At 46.5% G+C, this 6,813-nt stretch overlaps 1 protein-coding gene across 2 annotated transcripts in view; it reads left to right on the top strand.

Moving 5' to 3' along the window:
- The first annotated feature begins 774 nt into the window (after positions 1 to 774).
- LANCL1 (LanC like glutathione S-transferase 1) overlaps positions 775 to 6,813 on the top strand; it is a 29,462-nt gene continuing 23,423 nt past the window's right edge. The window contains exon 1 of one of the 2 annotated variants that reach the window (XM_072121346.1): positions 775 to 901. The gene's annotated coding sequence lies outside the window, so the exon portion shown is untranslated. Of the gene's footprint in view, positions 902 to 1,038; positions 1,111 to 6,813 lie in introns of those variants that run through there. The other variant, XM_072121347.1, reaches the window with a different exon arrangement.

Raw genomic sequence — 6,813 nt, 5'->3', positions numbered from 1 at the left:
TTGCACCAAAGGCTTTGCCTGGACAGCGGTCGTGCCCATTTGGAGTGGAGGGGGTCGTAATGGAATGGAGGTGGCTGTATGCCAGGAATTTGCGCCAATTTAAGAAAACTGATGCAAAATCCCTGATAAATGTGTTTTTTCAGACATGCAGGTAACACACATGACTTGTAACACTCAATACAAGTCTATGGCGACGCATTACAAGGGATCCATTACCATAGGAAAAAATCTGCTACTTGCGTTAAAATGAAATGTGAATTATCTGACACACTGGACAAACTCTTACAGAAAACTGATTGAAATCTGATAGAAAATTAGTTTTTCACTGACCAAACTGTAAGGAAACGCTCAAACTCTGCAACGCTCGTGTGAAGTGGGTCTCCGTGTGGACCGGGAGACTCTGGGTTTGGGGTGAAGTCTCTCATTGCTAACATTGTGATGCGATACATGTATTTATGTGACCCTGCACTACTTGCATATTATACTATACTGGTAACACATAGCTAGCAGGTCACTGACACTGGCGCATTCTGGTACTTGTAGTTCCACGGAGGTGGTTTACCGCCAAGCAAGGTCTGTGTAACTGTTGTGGAACTACAAGTCCCAGAATGCACCGGTGACAAAGACCTGGCAGATCGGATGAAGCCCTAATACATCCTATTTCAGGCCACACAGGAGCCGCTGAATTTTTGGAGGGACAAGTGACTGGTACCTACACAGCACAGACTTCCTCGGCTCCTGCACACACTGCGAGCACTTGTTCCCTAGCAACACTGATACTGTGTCGGATTGGCCTTTCAGCATCGTGTGACCCCCGGAAGTGAATCCTCCGTGTGCGTGGAGTGAGCGGTGAGGCATGCTGGGTAATGTTATAGACTGGTGCTGCTGACCGTCTTATAGTGTAAGTGACTGCTCTCCCCCCTGGCGGCCTGGTACATGTATACACCTCCGAGCCCTGACTGCGTGCACAGGCCCACAACTACTCAGGGAGAGGACGCTCTGTGTGAGGCTACGCTATTTGTACAGGACAGCAGCCATGCTGTGAAGTGCAGGGACTACCCCATCCAGCCACCTGCATGAGTGTACCTGACCTCATACCACGGACTGTAGGTCAGCACGACACTGGCTGCAATGCTCTGCAGCCAGGATTTGGGATGCACTGTAGTGTAATGATCATATCTTTCCATTAAAGGGGTTCTCCCAACTCCACTGCATAGGGGATAAGAGGTTGATCAGGGAGGATCCATTTTCTGGGACCACCAGCAATCATGAAAATGAGGGTCCTCTTATCACTAATGATTGTATCACCGTGATAAGCGTGCCCATCTATCTGATCATGTATGTGCAGCGCTCCCATCTATCTGATCATGTATGTGCAGCGCTCCCGTCTCTCTGAACGTCCATGTGCAGCGCTGCCGTCTCTCTGAACGTCCAGGTGCAGCGCTCCCATCTATCTGAACGTCCAGGTGCAGCGCTCCCGTCTTTCTGAACGTCCATGTGCAGCGCTCCCGTCTCTCTGAACGTCCACGTGCAGCACTCCCATCTATCTGAATGCAGAGGCAGGACACATGCTTGACCTGTCACTCTGCCCATCGAGTTTCTCTGGATTGTTGGACGTTCCAATCTCATGATCGGCGGGAGCCCTCGCCATTAAGATTATTATGCCGTATATCCTTTGTAGAGAGGATAAAGGACCACCACTTTAAGGACTAGCCACACATTGGTGTAAATCCCCAACAAAATACTCATGTTTTTTAAGGCACAGAGTTCTGTTGTGTGCATTGAATCGTTTTTACTGGGTTTCCACATGCAGATCTTATATTTTCCAGGAAAAATCTGTACAAAGTTTGTTTGCAGGTTTATTGGGGTTTTTCACTTGCCCATTTACTTTCATAGTATCATAGTTTATACGGTTGAAAAAAGACACTTGTCCATCAAGTTCATCCAAGGAAGGGAAGGGATTGGATTGGATGAGGAAGGGATTTAGGGGAAACAATTCTAAATAACATAACAATAAATGTTATTTAGGTGTAAAAAGGCATCTAGACCCTTCTTGAAGCTCTCTGCTGTCGCTGCTGTGACCAGCGCCTGAGGCAGGCTATTCCACAGATTGACCGTTCTCATAGTAAAAAAAGCCCTGTCGCACCTGGTGATTAAACCTTGATTTCTCCAGGAGACAGTGCCCCCTCATCTTTTGATTTGATATAACCTGAAACAACTTACCACCAAGTTAATCATGTCCCCTCATAGTCGTCTCTTTTCTAGACTAAATAAATCTAGTTGTTTTAATCTTTCCTCATAACTGAGACCCTCCATACCCCTTATCAGTTTTGTGGCTCTACGTTGAACCCTCTCCAGCTCCAGGGCATCCTTTTTATGGACCGGTGCCCAGAACTGGACAGCATATTCCAGGTGTGGCCGAACCAATGCCTTGTACAGTGGTAATATTACATCCCTATCACGAGAGTCCATACCACTTTTGATACATGACAAGTATTGCATGCTGTTATTCAATTTATGACAAAAGAAACAAAAATACACACATAAATCTGAAGAAAAGTGACGTGACTATTGAAAGAAATCAACCATTAAAATCATGTATGATACTGATAGCCCTCCTGCACACAATGTTTTTTCCCCCAGGTATGTTTCCATGTATGGCTATGGACTCATGCTCATTGCCCAGTATTCCTCAGCCCTGTGTCTGAGCCTAGTGCCTGTGAGAAACAACTCCATAAATGTCTTACTCTAATTTGGGTTTGTGGCTAAGATGGTCCCATAGAAGTCAATAGGGGCTTCAAAGGAAGAGATTGTACACAGTTGTACAAGGTTTTCTGACCATTTTTGTGGTTGGTCGCTGAGCCTTATGGGCCATCTTTGGGGCGGTGACACGGGTAAAATACGAATTACACATGGCCCACAAATATGCCCATGACAGCTACAGTTTGCGGACATTGAAAAACAACGATTGTGTGCAGGAAGCATTACTCGGACCCAGGAATCGGGACTATGGTAATCTTATATTTGTTCTCCATGGTCTTTTTCATTCTAAAATTTGCTAATGAGCTAGATGTGCTACCAGAGCCCCTCCATGCTGCAACTTCATGAGCTGTTACACTGTTAAGGAGCTAGTGATGTGTCATTTGCAAGTGACGTCATATTCCAGCTTCTATGATCGCTGAGGCCAATGACTGACTGTAGCACGCTTCTATTGCAGTAGTAGGGGGGGGGGGTTAGGTCACCATGAGAAAGGGGGAGTCCAAGCTAGGTAAGTACCATTACTTTTTTCCTTGCCCTTACACCCAAGTGTTTCCCAGGGAAACTGTGAAACCGCTTTTAGCACAACCCCCTTTAGCACCCACAACTAATCTTTCATGCTGCATTATAGCACTAAAAACTAAATTCTAACTGTATCCCAGCAAGTAGGCACCTAGTAGGCAAATGTATTAAAGTCAACCAAAATCAAGTATGATAAACATGGGCCACCTGCACACGAAGAGAAAATGAGGACATGTGCAAACCGTATATTCCACAGCTAGCACACATCCTAATTTGCTTATTTGGACTCAAGCACAAGGCTGTTAATTTCACAGCCCCATGCATGGGAGGACTGCCCGAGACGCAAAAGAGCAGGTCCTATTCCTGGACGTGTCTGTGTCCTGGGCAGTGATTTTCAGTAGTCGGTGCATGAGCAGAGTTCTCCAGACCCTTCTTTGCATCTCATATCCCGGAGCAAATTGTGTGAAGGTATCCTTAGTCATAGATCCAGGCATCGTAACTGTGTTAATCTTCTTATATTAGTTATCCATGACTTCCATCCTTCTCAAATCAACTTTAAATATAATGCTAACGAACCTAAAGTGTTACCAAAGCACCTCCATGCTGTAGCTTCACAGGCTGTTACACTGTCACTGCAGCAGAGGAAGTTTCAGCACACAGTGGAAGGGGGAAGCCTGTAAATCTGATGCTAACTTTTTAGGAACCCTTCCGGCTAATTAGCATAATTTAAAAAGTTTATATTAGAAGGAAGGAGTCCATGGATAACAGCTAGAAGATTGCCATAGTCATGGTGCCTGGATCTATGAGTAAGTGTCCCTGGTTTATCATCTTTGATGTAATTTGTAAGATTTGTAATGTATTTGATGCTAGTCTATGATGTAAAATAACTTGGGTGTATGCTCGGTTTTGCATGTAAGCTTGTTACTTGGTTACATCGATTAAACCTAACAATAAGAGGACTTTGCTGCGCAAGCTGCCTTGCATGGTTCATCTGTTCTCATCTGGTGTGGACACGGCGTTACTACATTACCGTTAACGTGTGTTTAGTAAACACAATGTTAACTTTGGTAACACATTTTAACATTGCATTAACACATTTTGTTAACACATATGTAATAGTGTTAAAGGTTGCCTTTTTTACACAAATGTTAACAGCAATGTAATTGGGCAAATCTCCTCTCAGCTGTTGTATTGCGTTTCAAATCGCAATGTAACGCCATGTGTGAACGTAGCCTCAGGCTGCGATCTCAGACTGTGCTTGAATTGCATTCAGAAACACAATTCAAGCACAGAGTGGTAAATTGTTGAGTTTACATCTAAACACTTCAATCCGCAACACAATGGGGCACATTTACTTACCCGGTCCAGTCGCGATCCAGCGGCGGGTTCTCCGACGCTGATTCGGGTTCTGCTGGGATTCCCTAAGGTCTGTGCGCAGATATTCACCATGTTTCGCTGCTGCGCTGAGGTCCGCCGAAGTTCACCTGCTTTTTTCTGGTGTATGCGAGTGCTTGATCTTGCGACACAAATGGCTTTTTAAATTCCGCGGTTTTTCCGAATCCTTCGGGTTGTCCGGTGGCCACGCCCCCCGATTTCTGTCGCACGAAAGTCGGCGCGATTGCACCAAAAATCGATCGCATGCGCCACAATCCCGTGAAATACAGCGCAAAGTGGAAATATTCGGGAAAAACCCGACGGATTCGCGGCTGTGGACCCTTAGTAAATGTGCCCCAATGTCTTTCTGTCTGCTGGTAAACAATGCAAACACTTGTGACTTTCACACTGTCATTGTGGGGACTTATATGCTTCCACATAGACGCTATGGCATCAAGCACGTTATGGTGTGCGCACACATGTGCCATCATACTGTTCAGCGCACGGGGAAAAGATAGTGCATCTTTTCCTGTGTTTATGTCTGGGCGCCATACCTCGCTATGGAGAGGGGAGGGGGGAGCAGAGCTCCAGCACACAGCTGTAACCTTACCATGGCTACAGCAGTGTGAAAGAAGCCTAAATGTGGAGTCCAAGTAGTTGAAGTAAGGCTATTAGTCATATAGTACGAAACATAGAGAGAAATATATATGATGCATCAGTGCTCCAACCTCTCTGTGAGGCTAGACAATCTATTGCAGGTCCTGCCTGGCTTAGAATTGCACTATAAACTGCACTTAGAATGGGCACACGCTATACTATTGTGTGGAGGAGGCATAAGTAAGGGAAAAGTTGCAGTTTCTCACCATGCACCAGCGACTTTTTCAAGGCTTGTAACTAGATGAGCAATTATAATTAAATAGGTCATGTAGCACTATAAACACTCTTTTTCCCAACTACCCCTATACATGATGGCTATTCTATCTGTTCTATCCTTGTTTTTTTCCATGTCTGGTCTGTTTGCCTTATGTGTGTCATCTGTTTTTTGGTGGTTTTTTTGTTGTTGTTTTTCTTTTTTGGCAACCACAATTTAAGTTTGTTTTTTAAAAGCAGAAATTAACCATAATGAGTCCTTGTGCTGTCTTGGTTTTTGTCATTGATGAGTAATATTGATATATATTATTTATGCCTCTGTGCTGGCAATGATGCTGATTACAGTAGGTTGGTGCCTCGGGCCTGGCAGTGATACTGGTTACTGTAGATTGAGGCTTCGGCGCTGGCACTGATGCTGGTTACAGTAGGTTGGTGCCTCGGCGCTGGCAGTGATGCTGGTTACAGTAGGTTGGTGCCTCGGTGCTGGCACTGATGCTGGTTACAATAGGTCGGGGCCTCTGCGCTGGCAGTGATGCTGGTTACAGTAGGTTGGTGCCTCGGCGCTGGCACTGATGCTGGTTACAGTACTTTGGTGCCTCTGCGCTGGCACTGATGTTGGTTACAGTAGGTTGGTGCCTCGGCGCTGGCAGTGGTGCTGGTTACAGTAGGTTGGTGCCTCGGCGCTGGCACTGATGCTGGTTACAGTACTTTGGTGCCTCTGCGCTGGCACTGATGTTGGTTACAGTAGGTTGGTGCCTCGGCGCTGGCAGTGGTGCTGGTTACAGTAGGTTGGTGCCTCGGCGCTGGCAGTGGTGCTGGTTACAGTAGGTTGGTGCCTCTGCGCTGGCACTGATGCTGGTTACAGTAGGTTGGTTCCTCTGCGCTGGCAGTGATGCTGGTTACAGTAGGTTGGTGCCTCTGCGCTGGCACTGATGCTGGTTACAGTAGGTTGGTGCCTCTGCGCTGGCACTGATGCTGGTTACAGTAGGTTGGTGCCTCTGCGCTGGCACTGATGCTGGTTACAGTAGGTTGGTGCCTCTGCGCTGGCACTGATGCTGGTTACAGTAGGTTGGTGCCTCTGTGCTGGCACTGATGCTGGTTACAGTAGGTTGGTGCCTCTGCGCTGGCACTGATGCTGGTTACAGTAGGTTGGTGCCTCTGTGCTGGCACTGATGCTGGTTACAGTAGGTTGGTGCCTCTGTGCTGGCACTGATGTTGGTTACAGTAGGTTGGTGCCTCTGTGCTGGCACTGATGTTGGTTACAGTAGGTTGGTGCCTCTGCGCTGGCAC

This window comes from Engystomops pustulosus, chromosome 8 (genome assembly GCF_040894005.1).
Source record: "Engystomops pustulosus chromosome 8, aEngPut4.maternal, whole genome shotgun sequence".
NCBI classification, from domain to species: Eukaryota; Metazoa; Chordata; class Amphibia; order Anura; family Leptodactylidae; genus Engystomops; species Engystomops pustulosus.
This window is presented reverse-complemented; position numbering and strand designations above follow the sequence as displayed.